The sequence below is a fragment of the Cynocephalus volans genome, unplaced genomic scaffold, assembly GCF_027409185.1.
Source record: "Cynocephalus volans isolate mCynVol1 unplaced genomic scaffold, mCynVol1.pri scaffold_35, whole genome shotgun sequence".
NCBI classification, from domain to species: domain Eukaryota; kingdom Metazoa; phylum Chordata; class Mammalia; order Dermoptera; family Cynocephalidae; genus Cynocephalus; species Cynocephalus volans.
The window spans coordinates 2,900,310-2,920,255 of record NW_026902463.1 but is presented as its reverse complement, the minus strand read 5'-3'; the positions used below and the strand labels follow the sequence as shown (position 1 = coordinate 2,920,255).

The following is a 19,946-nucleotide window of genomic DNA, read 5'->3' as shown; positions in this document are numbered from 1 at the left end:
GTGTAGCTGCCATATTGGTTCCCAGAGATTCTCAGGCTGCCGCAATCCCTCTCAATACTTTTTGGTTTCCGTTAGCCAGTCAGTTTCTGCAGCTTGCAAATCAGAATCCCGCCTTATCTGATTATGCAGTGAAAGGGACCCCTCCAAGACAGGACACTGAGCATCACCAGCGTACGCCCAGAGCATGATGCTTTTGACTGGGGTGAGCTGCGAGAGGAAGAGGGTGAGCGGACACCTTCTCACAGCAACTCGACACTCACTGGGCATGGAAAATGCACATCAGAGACGTCGTGTATAAAGTCGACCTAGGGAACAAGGAGACAATGATTGAGCAAGCAAAGGAAGAAATGAGATAATTGGCTTGGGGCCATTTCTGTGGAAGCCTCGTTGCTGCAGGGGCCGTAAAGTCACAGGAGGCTTGTTTTGTTATTGTTTTCATGATGACCGACGTTAGAGCACGTTGAGATGCTAAGGGGAATGATCCCGTGGAGGGAACACGATGATGATAGTGGGATGGAGGGACAACTGCAGGAGGGACGTTCTCTCTTCAGGGAGAGCAGGAAGTGGGACATATAGCCAGGAGTCTGGGCTGGTCTGTGAGGATGAGGCTGTGACAGAGGGGAGTCTGGCTCTAAAGATGAAACTGTGACCACGAGGCAGCTCCCATCTGACTTTAATTTACTGGCCATTTTATCAGCCAGTTTAGTTGTCACACCATCAAAAGCTTTAAGTCTACTCATCTCCCCCAGTACAGAGTAAGATATCACCATCATCGTCACCGTCTACTACTGTGCAGTGATGGTAGGATATATACACCCAGCTACTGTCCTGAGTGTCTCTGAATAAGTACCTTCTGCTTGAGGACAACTATATTCCTAACCAAGGCCTCAATCTTTAGAGTGTTAACATCAAGTCAGGTCACTGCAAACACAGCATTCGTTCTCAGAATCTCTTTAGCTTCTTCTTCTAAGAGTTCTTCCTGAAATAACAGGAGTGGAACATTCTACTCTTAACTGGGTCTGGCGAGCTTCTGGCAAAATAATGCTCTTGAATGAAGCCTAAAGCCACGTGGTTTGTGGGAGGCCACCTTTGTCACTTATAACCCCTCTTCCCAATTCTGGCGGTGACTGGTTGGCCACTCCACTACCTCCGAAGCTGGTGTCTTAGGGGACTCACTATATACAATGTCAGGTCAAGTCTGGCTGTGGCTGGGGGAACCTTTATCCCTGCTTGAAATTCCTGCCCATGTAAGCCCTGAGTTGAAGGAATAAACCAAGCCCAAGTTCCAAGGTGAACTCTTTCCCTTTCCTTTCTCTGCTGTCAGGAAAACCTTCAGCAAAGCCAAGTGCCTGAAGCCATCTCAACACGTGCCTTCTCCCAGTCTCACTTAAAAGTGCCTTCTCCAAGTCTCACTTAAAAGTTCTATCTCGGCCCCTTCAAAAGGGAGCTACGACGTTCAATGCTCCAGCAAAACGTCCTGTTCTCTCTGCGTATGAGGAAGTTCTGCTGCTGTGCTGCTGCCTCAGTGACAGCGGGCCAGGCTGAGTTCAGGAGCCGAGGCTGGGCTGTGCAGGCGTCCTGTCCTTACCTCGCTAGCATGATGTTGGAGTTGGGGTTGCTGGTGGCCTGCCTGGTGGGACTCCACTTGATGGTGTATATCTCTTTGCTGTGAGCTTGCAGGTCGTGCACACACGTGTCCTGCTTCATGCTCCAGATCTAGAGAACACAGTGGTAACAATATGAGTAAGCTATGTCCCTCCAGTGAGCCAAGAGACTGCTGGCTGTGAACCGTACACAAGCCATTGGAATGTCCCACTGGATAAAACTGCAGGTCATTGCCCAGGAAGGGCTGGGACTCCTAGCAGGACCCTTGACTGGTACATCAGACTTCACTGGGCGAGAGCTAATCTGACAGTCAGTAATGGGACAAATTATAGAGGAAGGAAGAGGACTCAGTACAGATAACCCCCACATGTGAGACTTGCGTTCAGTACTGTGGGCTGTTTAGGGTAAAAGAGCTCATCCCTACAGATGCCAACTTTACCTTTAATGTCATGTCATCAGAGTAGGATGCTAGCAACATTCAAGAAGGATCCCATTTAATAGCATTGACCTCTTTCTGAAAAATAGAACGGGTTTGGAAAGGATATCAAGGCCTGAGAACAGACCCACTGGCTATCCAGCAGGGGGCAGTAGCGCTCTGTCATCATGGTGGCCGTCCACCAGGGGGCAGTAGCACTCTGTCACCCTGCCGTCCACCAGGAGGCAACAGTGCTCTGTTGTCCGGACGACCATCCACTAGGGGCAATAGTGCTCTGTTATCCCAGCAGCTGTCCACAAGTGGGCAGCAGTGCTTTCTCATCCTGCTTACCGTCCAGCAGGGGGCAGAAGCCCTCTGTCATCTGGCCGACCATCCACCAGGGGGCAATAGTGCTCTGTCATCCCAGCCGCTGTCCACCAGGGGCAATAGTGCTCTGTAACCACTCTGGCTGTCCTCATGGGAGCAGTAGCACTCTCTCATCCTGCCTACTGTCCACCAGGGGGCAGTAGTGCTCTGTCATCCCAGGGGCTGTCCTCAAGGGGGCAGTAGCATTCTCTCATCCTGCCTACCGTTCACCAGGGATCAGAAGCGCTCTGTCATCATGGTGGCCGTCCACCAGGGGGCAGTAGCACTCTGTCACCCTGCCATCCAGCAGCGGGCAGTAGCACGCTCTCACCCAGCCATCCACCAGGGGGCAACAGTGCTCTGTCACCCGGCCGACCATCCACCATGGGCTATGTTGCTCTGTAACAACCCTGCCTATCCTCAAGGGAGCAGTAGCACAATCTCATCCTGCCTACCGTCCATCAGGGGGCAGTAGTGCGATGTCATCCCAGTGACTGTCCACAAGGGGGCAGTAGCACACTCTCTTCCTGCCTACCGTCCACCAGGGGGCAGTAGTGTGATGTCATCCCAGTGACTGTCCTCAAGGTGGCAGTAGCACTCTCTCATCCTGACTACGGTTCACCAGGGGCCAGTAGTGCTCTGTCATCCTGCCATCCACCAGGGGGCAATAGTGCTCTGTCATCCCTGTGGCTGTCCACAAGGGGGTAGTAGCACCCTGTCACCCCAGCAGCTGTACACAAGTGGGCAGTAGCACTCTCTCATCCTGCCTACCGTCCACCAGAGACTGCTGCTGAGGGCAGTAGCGTTCTGTCATCCTGCTGGCCATCCTCCAGGGGAAGCAAGATTCTGTCATCCTGCTGATCGGCCACCTGGGACTTTCCCCAAAAGCAAAGCAAAGAGCCTGGGAGGCCATGCGTTTTCCTTTTTCATCACTTTGCCTTGTTCATTTATATAAAAGCACAGCCATATACCACAAATGAGCAGCCACCCTCATCAATATTTCTTGAAGGGAAAAAATTCCATACTAGGAAGGAAGCAAATGAAGAATTCACATACAGTATAGGTAGCAAATAAAAACACCAAAACCACAGCTGTTTTAAAACTGGACATGGAAATCACTTCCCTGTGCATTTTTAATGCTACAGCTACTGCTTCTATCTAAATCTGCTACCTTTTTCTGGCAAGTGGCAGTGGCCGGGGGTCAATGCAGACAAATGAAACCCCTCAGCCACGGTGCGGTTCCACGGGGAACAGGAGGCCCGTGTGCCCCAAGTGCACGAGCACACGCCAGAGCCCAGAGGGTGGCTCTGTAAGAACACACAGGAGAAACAAAACCCACCCAAGGGGCTTGCCCTCCAGTGCAAACAGCCTGGAAATACAAAGGGCAGGGGAGTTCTACCAGGCAGCTCAGCATGCTGGGTGCACAAAGGAACAGGACTGTTCCTGAGGGCCACCAGGGCCCCGAGATCCCGAAGCTAAGCCCCGGGGGACAAAGGCAAATGTACCCGGCAGGCAAGGGAGAGGGGGACACACAGGGAACACGGTTCTACAAAGGAACAGCCTGTGGCAGAGGAACACTGTGCCGCACATGGAGACCAAGGAGAAGGTGCACCCACAAGGGTCTTTTCCTTAGGGTGACTGTAGGGCCCCATCTGCTCAGGACAATCCCACAATATTATGCCTGCTGTCCAGCCCAACAATTAACTAACTTCACACTCATAACTCATTTTCTAAATAATTTCATACACCTAAGAACTCTGGTTTGGAGGATAAATTATATGGTCACACTACATTTTAAGGAAACTGAGTTGTGAAGGGTGTGAAGCAAAGAAGTGGCAGGGCCACATCAGTGTTCCACATGGCACGGATGGCCTGGGAAAAGGGAGGAAGAAAGCCTGGAGTCCAGGGAGTGGGCTCCTGTGTGAGCAAGGGGAGGATGAAAGGGTCAGATTGGAGAGTGGCATGTGCACAGATTTGCCTGTGATTGCCCAGGGTGTGTAAGTGTGCAGACGTGTGTAAGTGCATGGATGTGTATGAATACATGGACATGTGTCTAAGCAAGTGGCCATGTATGCTGGTGTGCATATGTAGATGTGAGTGTCCAGGAGTGTGAGTGGGCATGCATGTGAGTCCAAGGAGTGGGCACCTGTGAGCCAGGGGAGGATGAAGGGGTCAGACTGGAGAGGGGATAACGTGTGGACCTGTGTGTGAGCGTGCAGACGTATGCGTGCACACATGTGTGCGCAAGTGAACATGAGTGTGCATGACTTTGTGTGCATGTGAACAAGTATCCATAAGTGTGAGTCCGCATACGTCTGCACGTGTGTGTGAGAATGTGGCCGTGTGGGGGTGTTCATACACGTACATGAGTATCCAGGCGTGTGAGTGGGCATGCATGTGAGTCCAAGGAGTGGGCTCCTATGAGCCAGGCGAGGATGAAGAGGTCAGACTGGAGAGCGGATAATGTGTACACGTGTGAGTGTGAAGATGTGTGCATGCACATACGTGCACACAAGTGTACATGAGTGTGCATGAGCATGCATGATTTTGTGTGCATGTGCACAAGTCTGCATAAGTGTGTCAGCATGTGGCTGTGTGTGGGTTTTCATACACATACATGAGTGTCCAGGCATGTGAGTGTGCGTGCGAGTACGCTTGAGTGTGCCTGCGTGTGTGCGAGTGTGTATGCATGTATGTGTGTGCGTGCATGTGCTCGAGTCTGGAGGTGTGAGTGAGTGCATGCATGTTTGGGAGTGTGGGCGTGTGTCAATGTGCACAAGGGTAGCTGGTTCTGGCTGCGGATGCTGACAGGAGAATCGATGGGTAGGTTTCTTGGGGCCCAGGAATTTGGAGCCAGTCACCATGAACTGTCTCAAGCTGAACCCTCCTGGGAATGGAGCGCCACCTCCACCCACCCGCCACTCTCAGCCCAAGTCACAATTACTAGGAAGCATCGAGAAGTGGCTCAAAAGTCTCAGGAAGAAGTAGGCTCAGCCACATTTCGCTTGAGGCTTGTTCCAACGATTAGCCACAAGGAGAGCCATTTAAAGAGCCAAGTGGTGGCACGGTGGTAAAATCCCGGGCATGGCAGCTGGAAATCACATAGCTATGTGACCTTGTACCCTACGGCACACACAGACTGCGGGCAGCACTATTAAAAGATTGCAGATCATCCAGGATTAGTGGTGAAACAAGTTTAGACCAGAAAACGCAAGTGTCCCTTTGTAACCACAGCCAGATATTCATGGGGCAATGGATACCTGTGCTCCAAAGAACCTTCTTTTGGAAGCAGGAACGCATTGGGCTGGGAGCTGAGACTGGTGGGTAGTAATGAAAGGCAAAGGCACTGAGGGCAATGGAATTGAATTCCCTTAAATTGGGGGCATGATGGCAACTCCCCAGGGGCTTTGATCAGACCCCTCTGCTTTAACAGGGGATCCCCAAACATAGTATTTCCATTCTCTGCTGTCACTCCCCATCTATTCACTTATTACTCCCCAAACATAGTATTTCGATTCTCTGCTGACACTCCCCATCTATTCACTTATTACAAGCATCTTTTCCTTTATATCCTCGTACATTTTTTTCATAGCCTTTGCCACAAAGTCCAACATCTAGATCACCTCAGGGTCACTTTTTCTCACTGCCTTCCCGTCACTGATTTAATCCACCTGCCTAGGGTAGCTGCAACAGTTCAAGAGCAAAGGTCTGCAGAGGAACTGGTCTGCTGTCATGGCATCCTTTGATTCTAGGTAAAAAAATATATATATAAAAAGGCTCCCACATCACATTCTCATGAACTCAAGTCTGAAACTCAGAAGTCCCACTTACTGTGTGTCCTTGGAAGGTTTTGACTGGGCGGTCACAGCCAAGTCTGCATACATGAATACACATGTCTGTGTTACAGGAGGCAAAGGTAGTGTTGTGCTGCCAGTCCACATCAAGAGCAGGGGCTGTGGAGCAGGAAAGACAGGGAGGACGCTGACATTTATCAGCTGTGCACAGAGCTCACCTGACTTAGAACAATTGACAGCATGGTGGAGAAGCCATATCTAGTAACACGATAAAACATATTCCCTCGTGAACTGACTCTTTGGTTTAAAGACCTTAAAGACCCTCTCCTCCCACATTTGCAGGGACGACAAGATGCCTCTGGAGAGAGGCCCCGTGGCCCTTTCTGTGCCCCACGACATGCAGCATCTCTTGCTCCCACGGCACAGGTGAGAAAGGGCAGGTGAGGTGTGCTGGCTGCCTGCCGCCGCACCTTCCTGCTTGAGCAGTATCACCACGGTGGGCCTTTTAGACTTGCTTTCACAGAGAGAGCAGGAAAAAGAAGAGGAAAAAGATTTCATAGCCTTTGCTCAAGACACCCCAATTAAAAAAAAAAAATCCTGCAACACATTAATGCATCCCATGGATTCGGGGATAATTAGAGTCAACAAGAATCCCATATTAGGGATGAAATTGGGTGAAAGGTTCAGGACTCGTGAGGAACACCCTCCCTGAGTCCAAGAGACCCTCGGCTCTGCTGAGGGTTTTGAGATGACTGCCCTCTGGTCACTCCCCGCTAGACCTCTCCATGTCCAAGCTTTCCCAACTCCTTGATCTAGTGTGAGCCCTGCCCCTGAAGGGACCTCAGAAGTAACGACGATGGGAACAATACAAAGGTTAACTAATGCTGCACTTTAGTTACGTTCTCATTCTCTACTTTCTGGGTTCCTTGCTGAGACAGCAGCAGGAAATCCAGACAATTTCCAATGCACCGAAATGCCCAGGGCCATTGTTAAAAGCCCAGCCCTCGTTCTGTCCTCAGAGCCAGTGCCCCAAGATGTTGGAAGAACACGTAAAGACCAGGTGGTGAAGGCAGAGCGGCCAGACTCCATCCTTGTTCTGTCCATCAGTCAGGTCCTGGGGTCTCAGCTGCACACAAGGATGTTCTGATAAGCCCTCAGGGGATGCTGAGCATGGAGTGAGACAAGCCATCTCAGGCCGTCAGCACAGCTACCAGCCAGAGAAGGGGTACAGATGTGTTAGTCCCCATGGCTGTTGTACCTGTGGCCTCCAAGCCTCGTGCCTGTCCACTTACAAGGAGCGGGTCTGCGGCTGAGGGCGACTGCTCCCACCTCCTCTCAGGCACCCACTTGCTCCAGTGATCACTTGGCACTCCGGGGACCTCATGGCCATGCACTGCTCATGTCTGTATAGTCTCTGCTCCCCTGAGGCACTCCCACTGGAACACTCCCTAGAGGCATTTACGCATCAAGTGAGAGGTGACGGCCGGAGGCGGGGGGCTCGGGAAGGAACAGCAAGGGGGAGAGGGAGCTGCTCACGTGATGTACCCCTTCTCCGTAGGAATCTCAGCGAGTCCCTTTTATTCAGGATCATCACAGGCTGCTTCTGAGAAAGAGAAGCTCTGGAATTGTGCCCTGTGCTCACAGAACCCTGACTGGGAAAGCTCATGGCCTGAGGGCTGTGAACAGTGCCTCACTAGAGCACACGTCACACAGAGAACAGGGTGCTGCCTACATAGCGTTTCGGGCCATTGTAACCAGGTAATGTCTTCAAGGGCCAGGAGCTCAGTGCTTTGAGGCTTAGCCATCAAGGTCTGACCAACCTCTTATGATACGAGCTCTCACCATTCCTTCACTGATGGGAACGGCCCCTGCCTGTGCTGTCCGTGCAAACAGTGCAGTTTGTGCTGAGCACCTGCTTGACTCTGGGAGTCTAGAATCGGGCATGGGGTCGGCAATGGGTGCCTCCATGTGACCAGCCCCAAATGAAAACCCTCAGCACCAAGTCTCTAACGGGCTTCACTGGAAGACAGCTGACTTCTGGGGGAATTAAGCAGATCCCGTGCGACTCCCCGGGGAGCTCACGTCTGTTCTCCCTGGGACTTCATCCCTCATGCCTCTTCCCTTTGCTGATGTTGCTTTGTATCCGTTCCCACAAGAAGTTTAGGTGTCTATGCTGAGTCCTGTGTGTCCACCCAGCAGACTGCCAAACACGGAGTGGTGTCGGGGACCCCAACACAGCAGCCCTCCCGGAGCAGCAGGACAGAGAAGCCTGCCCTGGCTCTTTGGCTGGTGTTTCCAGACTCGGGAGCAGGTGGGTGTTGAGGCGTCTGTACCTTGCAAACCTGAACGACAACACTTAACATAAAATGGGTCTCCTTCCCACCAGCGAGGTTGCACAGGCTGCTCCCTCTGTGCATTCACAATTACTTTAAGGGACATTTCACAGAACTCTGAATCATTCCTTTTAAATTACAAAATCAAAACAAAACTAACCTGAAAGGAAAGGAAACTGTTGTTTGGCTTCTCCTGTGTGGGCATCCCAAATGATTGTTGTCTGCACGCCACAAACAAAGGAAAAAGTTAGTAATTATTCTTCTTGCAAAGTTTTCTCATGAAAAGTGCATCATACAAGAAAAGACAGTGGGCCCTTATTCCTTCTAAACCACCACAGTCCAATAGAGCTATTCCTTTAATTTTTCTGGGAAGCTGTAGGAAGTTCAGGATGAGGACAGGTCATATTAGTAGGAGAAGGGGAAGCAGAGGGGAGTGTTCTTTTCTCTGTAGTTTGGGGGTTTTTAGTGGCTGGCTGGTAAGGGGATCTGAACCTTGACCTTGGTGTGACACCGTGCTCTCCCCAAATAAGCTAACTGCCTAGCAGTGTCCCACAGAGGTATCATGTGAGTCACTACACTAATTTTTAATTTTACAGTCACCACATTAAAAAGAAAAAAAGAAACTGGTACAATTCATTAACAGTGTATTTTATTTCACTCCAATAATGCCAAAATACTATTGTTTCAACATGTAATCAGTATAGAAAAATATTAATGAGGTATCTGACATTCTTTCTTGCCCCCCATCCTAGGACTTGGAATCACAGCGTGTTTTACACACAGCAGTTTGGACGGCCACATGTGATGACCTACAGCCACAGGAGCTGGTGCCTACTGCAGCGGACACAGCAGCCTTAACTGATAACTGAGAAAACTACCCAAATCAGTGGTGATGCCCCCTCATCCCAAAACGCTAAAATACCTGTACCAAAACATATCTAAATGTCTTTCCAGCAGTTTTCCAAATGAAGAGCTGCACAAACAGACATTTCTGGAAATTCCCCTCACCGACCATCCATGAACCAGGACCACGCGATGTGAAAAAGCCATCGGATTATGCCCGGGTCAGGCTCTGATTTACAGTAAGGAAAAAGGTGATCGGCAACTCGGAACACAAAGTAAATCATGAATTCTGATGAACTTACTGATGCTAGGAACATACTTAAAGCAGCAGCCAGGGGCAGCTCCATAAATACCATTGGAATTATGTCTTCATTAACCGGAATTTTCAACGACATTGGAAACTTTACACCTGTCTGTCAGTGGGGCTTCATAAAGATTTCATTTTAAGAGCTGGTTATGTTTTCGGTTGATTGTAGAAACATTCAGAGGGATCACTCAGAGCAGCAAGTGTCTTTTAAACATGGTATTCCTACATTTGGGGTCAGCTCTAGACCACCTGTCACTGTTTGTCTGCAACTGTTTTCTTAATTTCTCAAGCACAAACAAATGTGGATTATATATTGTGAGTACAATCGGTCCTTTAATAATGGGCGGGTTAGGTTACCGACCAGGACACAGTTGAAAATCCACGTGTAACTCTTGCCTTCCCCAAAACGGAACTACTAATAGCCGACTATTGATCTGACTTGTTACCAATAACATTAACGTTCAAATAAAACATGTTTTCTGTGTTTTATATATATATATATATTATATACTGTATTCTTACAATAAAATAAGCTAGAGAAAAGAAAATGTTATTAAGAAAATCATAAGAAAGAGAAAAAGACATTTATAGCATTGTGCAGTATTTACCAGACCAAAAAAGTACCATGTATAAGTGGACCTGTGCTGTTCAAGGGTCAAACTGTAAGTAAACTCACAAATGTCTGATACATTTTCACATACTACAATCAGTCACTGGAACATTTAGTTGACGTTTATGTTAAATATACATTGAACCAAAGAAAACATTTCACAAAAGCTTTGAGAATGTGAAATATATTTTTGTCACTTTGGGTTAAGCATACACTGAAGGTCACACCAGCATCATCGTAATTTACATTTTCTCCATGGGTATTATGTTCAAGGACACTGTTATTATTCCTGCCATGATTGACTAAGGAGAAAAGAGGGACATACATGACCCAAAAGACTAACATGATTCCAAATACGCATTTTTTACTGATTGTACAGTCCGTCACCTGGTAGAGTCAAAATAAATAACAGGTGAGAAACACACAAATGAATGTACAATAAAGATCCGCCAGGTGGTAAGGTGGCCAGGAAATGATTTAGAATGCTCGGCAAGTCGGAGGGCAGAGTTACTGGTAACCAGGGACTGATCCTCCTCCACGCTGCAACAGCTGTGTGTCACTAGACAAGGTAATAAACCTCTCTGGCGCTCCAATTCTTCCTCTGTAAAATGGAATTGAACATACTAATGCCTGCTTGCTGTAAATGTTAGCGATCATTTTCATGAATTATTTTCATAATTCAAGTGGCAGTTACCAATGGCCTACTGAAGGCATGACAGAGTGCTGTGTATGCGTATTAATTGAACTAGAACATATTGGGAAAAATTTGATGGTAGTTACATGACACATTTAGTGTGTCAACCACAGCAGCTTATCTTTTCTTATATTATAATAAATTAGGCTCCCAAGTCTGAATGAAGAGTTTCTTGGCTTAAATATAGAGAAAAGGAACAAATGATTCACTGACCTACACAGTTATATCCACATACAGGTGCTGGCACTCTTTCTGTCATGGGGCCCCTGGTAAATACCTTAAACTTTGAGGTCCAATGGTCTTCTATTGCAACTCCTCAACTCGGCCACTAAGGCGTGAAAGCGGCTACCGACAATTCTCAACAAATGAGAGTGGCTGTGTATCAATAAAACTTTATTTAGAAGAACAGGTGATGGGCCAGTTATCGCCTGTGTGGGCTGTACCCTGCCAAGTGCACCCATGACTTCTCCAAGAATGTGATGATGTTTAGAGTTCGTTTATTATTTTATATTAAATTTTACACCTTGAATGAACAGAAAGCAGTAACAGAGTAAAGTTTTCAAACTATCATGAAACCAGTGTAGTTTCTGTGGGGGAATGGTTCTATGTCTCCTTCCTCTTTGTTCTGGGATCTTCCACCCCATGATGGCTTCGAGAGGCACCTGGCTCTAAAGCCATCACATCTCTCTGGCAGCCCTGTCCAAGTGCAGAGTAAAGGAGTCCCACTTTGGCTCCGTGGCCTGTCAGGGGACAGTGCCCTGTCCCTGGGTCCGTTTTACTCCTGCTCAGGAATTGTGCAGTCTACAGTGGGAAAAAGGAGCTTATCAAATTAGGAGAGCAGAAGTCTGCTAAGAGAAAAGTCTGTGTCACTAACATCACTCTAGGGGTGAAAGTTTACACAGAGCACACCCACACCCCCTGCTCTGTCCAGCCATTGATAAACACAGTCTGGAGATTTTCCTCTCTTTATCATTAAACTATGAACCTCAAAAGAAGAGACACTTTGCACAGAGGTCTGTACAACAGTGGAATATACTGACAGAGATTACATGGTAAAATTAACACGAAGATCAAAATTACAAAAACAAAACCTATACAGGTCCTTTTGATTTCTTAAGGGGAAGGAGAAAGCCTAAGAATTCAAAGAAAACATCGTGTTATCTGGAGAATGAAAATAAACATGTATAGATCGAAAGTATTTGTTTTAAGTTAATACTCACTTTGTCTACACCAGCACTCAAAATATAATTCCCATTTTTGTTCCATTTCAAGGCAAAGATGGGGTCTCTATGTTGGCCTAAGGTGCTGGCCAGATTACCTGTTATGTAAAACAAATACAGACAAACATGTTGACTTCAAAGTCATGGTCTGTTCACTTCACGGTTACATACAGAAGAAGGTCCTGTCCAACCTCAACACGACAGACACAGGACTACCGTCTTCCATCCATATCCTTGCAAAACGGTCATATGAACCTGTGGCCAGAAGTGTCCCATTGCTCTGCGGGCCAGAAAGAGACACAAACCCACAGAAGCAGCTTAGTAGTGGTGGCACCAGAAAAGCACACAGAAATCGCCAGGATCCCAAGTCTAGAATATTCCTAAGCCGATAACTGATGCCACATTAAGAGACTAACGGGTCATCTCTGACTACTTCAGCACACACTGCTGTTAAATTAAATGCAAGACATGTGGACCAGGAAGTGAGAAAGCCACACTGGAACCACTCAACATGTGTGCTGTCTAATTAAGGACAGAATTTAAAATACCTACAGAAAGTCATCCTAAGACTATGCAGAAAGCAAAAAGAAGTTAAACGGCATGTGTCCCACGTATAAATGCACTTAGCTGCTGGTCCTGAGCTCTCCAGGTGGAAAGTTTTCTTTCCTGGCTGCTTGTCACAGCTCCCCAGCTGAGCCTTCCGGGGGTCCCACCTTCACGCTGTGAGGTCCCCCTCTCAGCGCCATCAGGCTTGACTCGCTCATGTGTGCTGACCATGGGAAGGCATGGACACCCAACACACAGCTCATTCGATGCCCGCCATGGCCTAAGCAGGATCTCTTGGAGATGGAGAGCACCTGTGAGCCCACAGCTCAGGGCAGGGCCACCACACATTTCAAGGGGCCTGGGGGGTGGAAGATGCTTACGTTCCAGTCCAGTGAGGTGACATCTTTGTTACTGGGGACATCGTGTCCCCCCTCCCGTATACATTGCCTCAGTACAAGCTGGGTAGAATCCCCGTTGCTGTGTTCATTAAGGTTCCATATCCTGGCCGTCGAGTCTCCAGACCTGCAGAATAAAAACACACGCACGTCGGCTCTTGGTGGGAACAGCTCTTTCCCCCCCTCCCATCCATCCCCCCTCCTCTCCTCCCCACCTCCGCATTTATCAGTTTTAAATGTCTTTGATCCCCATCCCATGGAGAACACGGCGAGGAATGTCGACTTCACAATCCGAGACACACAGAGCTGTGGAGTTAACAGGACCTGCTCGGGATCTGCTCATGTCGGGAAGACGTGACACACGAGGTCAGACAACAGCACGTGTCCCTTGAGGCAGAATGCCAGAAGCGAGCAGGGGTTCCCCTGACCATGGAGCGTCCCCCCCCTGACATCCTCACCCAGAAGCCAGCAGATCGCTGACAGGGTTCCAGGTACAAATGAACACCTCGGACTCATGGCCCCGAAGGACTGTGGCTTTGTTGGGTGGAATCTCAACGTCCCAGTCAATTTGCATGGGTTTTGAGTGATTATCTGTTGTAGGAAACACAAAAAGTCATATGGCTTATCAATAAAAAGGAAACTCATTCTCAGGGGGCTTCTGTTTTAGGAACACCTTGTTTTTATGTACTAGGCGATACCATCTCTGATGATTATAACTAAATCATGGCTTTGTGTGATTGGGTATTTTATGTCTCTTTGTATTTTGCCAGTCTTCAAACTTGAGTGAGGAATACACTAATTTATTCCATAAAACTGGGGCCAGTCAACTATGACCCATGGGCCAAAATCTATCCTGCTGCAGCCTCTCCTCATAAATAACGTTTAAGTTATTTACCGACTCCCATATATTTATGCATTACCTGCAGCGACTGATATGGGTTGAACCGTGACCCCAGTACCTCAGACGGTGACTGTATTTGGGGACTGGGTCTTTAAAGAGGTGATTAAGGTAAAATGAGGTTTTTAGAGTGGGTTATAATCCAATACAACTGATGTCCTTATAAGGAGAGGAGATTAGGACAGAGACACACACAGACGGACGACCATGTGAGGACACAGGGAGAAGATGGTGTCTACTAGCCAAGGAGAGAGGACTCAGGAGGAACCAGCTTGCCTCACCTGGAGCTCAGACTTGCAGCCTCCAGGCCTGCGGGGAGAAATGTCTGCTGTTTCTGCCGCAGATCTGCAGTACTCTGTCACAGCAGCCCGAGCAGAAGAGGACAACTGCTTCTGCATTTCAAGACAGAGTTGGGTCACTGTGACAGAGACTGCCTGGCCCTGAAAGCCTGTGACAGCCACTGTATGGCCCCTTAGGGAAAGTTTAGTAGCCCCTGCTTTATGGGAAAGAGAAGGCAGCGGTCCGATCTAACTAGCACAGAGTCAGCAGCAGCTGACAGTTTTGTAATGCTGTGTAGAGTTGAGTCTGCTGTTATATCTTCTTGTTCAGGTATTTTGGTGGAAAACCCCAGGAAGACAAGGACTCACTTCTCAGTGGCAGGTAACCTAAGATCCACTGCTTCTGGGTCAACACATAAAAATATGAAAATTCCTGGTGAACCTGCTTGGATTGAGAAGCCTGACACAAAATCTTCACAGCCTACCCTCAGGAACAGCGGGGCTGTGAAAAAACCCTACTTCTTTTATGCTTCCCAAGTTCCCATGTGGCTGGGAGAAGATGAAGATAAGCAAAATGATCTTCCATGTTTGGTGGATCCATCCCCTGGTGATGGCGAGAGGACAGCTGGCGTCCTAGCCAGCCGTGCAGTGGGGGCCTGGGACTCTGTAGAGGCGTGCAGAGTAGGCTGTCACCTGCTCACTTATCCACAGGCGGCCATGGCATACTGCAGCCCCAACAGGCTGGTCTGCAGACCAGGCGTGAGGTGCTGAGAAGGGGGTTGAGCTGGCTGCTGCAGAAATTAAGAGCAGTGAGCGAGGGTGCGTTAGCCACGTGCACCAGCAAGAGAAGGAGGCTGGGCTCCCTGGGGCAGGGGTCAGTGCCCAGAAGCAGCCTGGGTAGAAGAACTCCCACTCCCACGGCCACTGCAGGGAACAGCCTCCAGAGGAAACGACCAGAGATGGGGAACGGGTAAGGAGCCGACCTCAGACCAGAGGGGTGGCAGAATGGCTCAGGTCCTTGATGGAGCACAGGCATGCCTTGCATTCTGACTTTGGGTCCCAGGACATGGCACCTCTTTTGTCTCTGTTGTTCTAGTTTTAAATATATTTTCTGATGTGGGAGTTAGTTGGTGGAAGGTGCACCGGGCCTGAGCAAGTTTTGTGATATGATTGTCGAGCTCTGACTCATCTGCTGCATACTCTTGGGCGATTAGCTAACAGGTCTAACCTCCCGGGGTTTTGCAATGACCAAGTAAGATGATGTCTGGTGTTCGGGGCGTGGTGCCCTTGCACTGACCATGGGCTCGACTACTAGACCATAATTTGGCTGAAAACCCTCTGCATGGAAGGCTGAGAGAGATACTTGCTTATGTTGGACAGTGATCATCTGGTACTTGTCCCTGTTACACGCGAGCCTTCAGGAGCAGGGCAGCAGGATTTCATAAAATCCAGGATGTGTGTCGAGAAGGTCAGGTCTAAGGATTTAGGTGACAAACGGGGAATGTGAAGGTCTTCCGGCCGTACAGTAAGCAAGCACTGGAAAGCAACTGGTGAGAAGTTGACAGCAGGCAGATCTCTAAGAAGTCGTTGCATTCGCCCAGCTTTACAAGCACAATAAAGCGCCAGAAGCCCCACACTTAATTATTGCGTGTGCTCGTTCTCCTCCCCGTTGACCGTGGCCTCTCCGTTCTTTGGTGGATTTTGCTGGGAAACTGCTGCCGGGGCTGCCGTGTCTGCCATGACTGCTGCTGCAGCCGCTGCTGCTGCCGCTGCGGCCGCCGCACTGGCCTGCTGCTGCGCGAGCTTCTCGCGGAACGCCTGCTGCTGCGTCTGCACCACGTCGGGCATCACAGCGTCTATCAGGGACAGGGACTCTATGGGGCTGCTGTCAAACACCGTGCCATCCTGAGAAAGTAAGCCAAGGGCAGCCGTCAGCAACCGCAAAAGAGGACATCGAGGACCAGACTCTGCCTTCCAGGTGGGAGAGGTGCAGGAAGGTGGCCCAGAAACAGAGACGCCTGGGAGCTCAGGGGCTGGGGTCGGGGGTCGGCGGCATCAAGCAGGTGCCCGGACTGTAGGGGCAGGGCAGAGGGACTCCATGGTGGGCCAAGGACCGGGAGGTGGACAAGGGGAATCGTCGATGAAGAACTAGGTATGGTGGCTGTCCTGAGGGAGACCTGATATTTGGTAAGTGTCAACCTGAACTGGGGCATTAAGGATATGTGAACGTGTCTCCTTTATTCCTAGACAAAAGTGCTATATCCCTGATGCAAGGATTCTCAACAGGGGCAGGGGTGTGTGTATGGGGGGAGTAATTTTGTCTCCTTGGAGGACATCAGGGAATGACTGGAGACATTTTTCATTGTCACCACTTGGCAGAGGGTCTACTGGCAGCTGGTGGGTGGAGACCAGGGATGCTGGTCCACATCCTCCAGTGCACAGGACAGTCCCCACTACAGAGCAGGGTCCAGCCACAAATGTACATAATGCTGAACAAGAGAAACCCCGTCTGGTGCCACGGTAAGTGTGGAATCTCTTAGTACCCACTTTTGTGGGAGGAGTAAGTCTTTGGAAGCATCGGCCCCGATTTAGAGATGCCTGCAACATTCAGGATTTCCTTCCTGGTGCACGTGCCCATCTGATCTAATAAATTAAGCACTTGCAGCTACTTGAAACGATGCCCTGGGTTCAGGGTTTAGACCGAATACAGCCACGATACAACCGACAATGACCTCGTTTACTTCTGATTCATATTTTTCTGTTTTTTTTAAAAGATGACCGGTAAGGGGATCACCCTTGACTTGGTGTTGTCAACACCACGCTGTACTGAGGGAGCTCCAGTCTGGGCTTCTGATTCACATTTTTGTCTGAACATCTTTCGATTCTCTGGTACTATCAAAAAAATTTCTGTACACACTTAAAAGTAAGACGTGCTTTCTAAATACTCGAATCACATGAAACCCTCATTGCTCCGGGTTCTGCCTCGTGGACGGAGAAACACATTTTTGTGTGCTCTGAACTTGAGGAAGGCAGGATAGAACTGGGACACGTGGACTCATCCGTGTGGGACTCAGCTGAATCCCGAGAACACAGATGAAGGGGCCAGGGAGGAGAAGGGATCTGTTTAAATCCCAAATAACTGACTTTCAAAATTTCTATCAAATCGGCACAGCCCCAATCTAGAAGGTGGCAGGGGATACAAGAGAATCTGTATGATTTTAATTGATGGTTTTTGTTCCATCCTTCCCCGGATCAGCTCCACAAAGAGCACAGTCGTGAAACCAGCACCTGAAGTCACTTTAACACAGGGCCATCATCTCTCTGTCCCTGACTGTCCCTCTGGTTATGCCCTCTGTCAGGCTCCCAGGAATGCTTGGAACCAGAAGCGTTTCACAGTGTGAAATTTTTTCTGAGTTTGGAATACTTGCATTATACTTACTGGTTATGCACCCCAAATCTGAAAATCCAAAATCTGAAATGCTCAAGTGAGCATTTCCTCTGAGGATCACATTGATGCTCAAAAACTTCAGATTTTGGAACATTTAGGACTTCGGATTTGGGATGCTCAAAGTGTAACAAAAACCAAACAAACAACCCCAGCTTGCTCTCAGACGCCTGCAGGAAGCACACGCGGGCTTTGGACTGGGGTCCCGAGACCCCGCTGCTGGGAAGCCCAGCCCCGCAAACATAACGTACCTCGTTGATGCTGATCTCAGCCTCCACGTACTGCAGCCCCTTCTGCAGGATGGAGATGAGGGCGGCGGGCGGCACCAGCGTCCCATTGATGTTGGATTGGCTGATGTGGCTCTCGATCCCAAACGTGAAGGCTGAGTGGGAAAAACCTGCCGCGAGAGGGAGGCCAGGCAGGTGAGACCAGAGCAGGAAGAGCGGGCAGAGCCAGCAAGCTCTGAAGGGGGCAGCGCGGATTTCAACCACGCTTCATTAACGGGGTGGCCACTGCTGCAGGACTGCGGCTTCCGATGTGGGGTCAGGCAGGCAGGAAAGGGCAGGGGGAGAGAGACGAGTGTGAGATCAAGGAAGACTGGGGAAGGGATGAGGTTCCTTCATGGGAGGACCCTTTCAGTGCTATTAAGAAGCAAAAGGGAACAGAGTGGAGGCTGCCCCACGTGCCCTGGATGGCTGTCTCTTGCAGAACTCCAACTCTGGGAGTCTCCCGACCCCTCGGTTCACATATTCTTTGCGGGAGCTCAGTGCCGCAGCCTCTCTGTGTCCCCTTCCTCCCCCAATGTGTCTCCGTTACTGCCTGTGTGGGAAGCTGCTTGGCAACTCAAAGGAATTTTGGATGAAGGTTTTTAAGGAAAAGTTCAGGAGAGCCAGGACGGCTACTGCTTGTGGATGACAGCCGCGTTGCGAAAAGAAGGCAGTGGCATGAGGCATGGAAGGAGGTGCTGGGGGTCCACGTAGGGGTCTGAGGGTAGTGGGGAAGCTGCAACACCCCCTCCTCAAGGAAAGGAAAGTGGCCCCCTGCTGTCGGTGGGGGGATCTCTGCAGCTGCAGGTAAAACAGGCAGCCCAGTCTGGTGGGGCTTGATCGCCCCGTGTGGACCACAGGCGGCCCTGGGGTGCTCGAGGTCTCGTAAACCCAGGGAGGTGAATGCTGTAGGGGCATCCGAGTAACCTGGACCTCCATGCTCGGCTCCCCGGCCAGAGGTGGGGCAGGGCCTCTCACTCCGTTTCTATTGTCTGCTGATCGGGCAGCAAGGGTTCTCAAAGTGACCACTCCTCCTGACTTGGTTCTGCCCACTGTTTATGGCGACGTTGTCGGTTTGCAGGCTTAGTCCCTGGTTACCCGAGCAGGTGGGAGCCTTTCCACCTGGCCTGGCGATTGCTTCCCTTCCACCCTCCCTCAGTCACCCGAACAGAGGCAGCGGGATCAGGAGCGTGAGCGCTTGGCTCTCATCAGATGCAATATCATCAGCCCTGCTGCTTCCCGTTACACAAATCGAACTGACTTTGCAATAAACCAAAGTCTCACTAGATGGGAGCACAACTCCATGCAAGGAGGAGTCTGTGTCTGTGCTCTCCTGCCCCGTTCCCTTCTCACTTCCCTATCCACTCGCTCCTCCCCAACCCACCCCGTCCCTCCCTCATCTCCCGGTAATAACGGATGTGTAAAATAGGTAGTTTATATTGACGGGACGGAACAAACGTGGTAGATGTCATTAATTCTGCACTCAGTTGCATACAGCCCTGTAATTCTTTACAAAACCATACATAAATTAGGTTGCAAGGCTTCCTCTCTTCTGCGTTTTTAGAGGATACAAGCACAGGCCCTTTACAGTAGACATTACCTTTCCCTTCTCCCCTGTTTTCTTTCTCTTTACCCACCTTCCTTTCACTGACCCACTCCTAGCAAAACAAAACAAGCCACTCCTGCGTTCAACCAGTGACTCCCCTGTATCTCCACCATGCTGTGCAGCGTTATAGCTCCAGGCTTTCCTCGTCCAGGTTTCCAGCAATGCTGATCAATGGATGGAGGGCTATGTCTCACCCTCCTGGTATCCTGAAAAGACCTCATGCAGGGCTATGACACTGCAGTCATAATAATAATGACAGCCAGCCTTCACAGGGCACCCACTCTCCGCCTGGCACTGCTTCTGGGGCTTTATTCGAATTCCCTCA

At 49.6% G+C, this 19,946-nt stretch overlaps 1 pseudogene; it reads right to left on the bottom strand.

The window, feature by feature from the left end:
- Positions 1-1,584: 1,584 nt before the first annotated feature.
- On the bottom strand, positions 1,585-18,138 carry LOC134369060 (F-box-like/WD repeat-containing protein TBL1X; annotated as a pseudogene).
- Between the last annotated feature and the right edge of the window lie 1,808 nt (positions 18,139-19,946).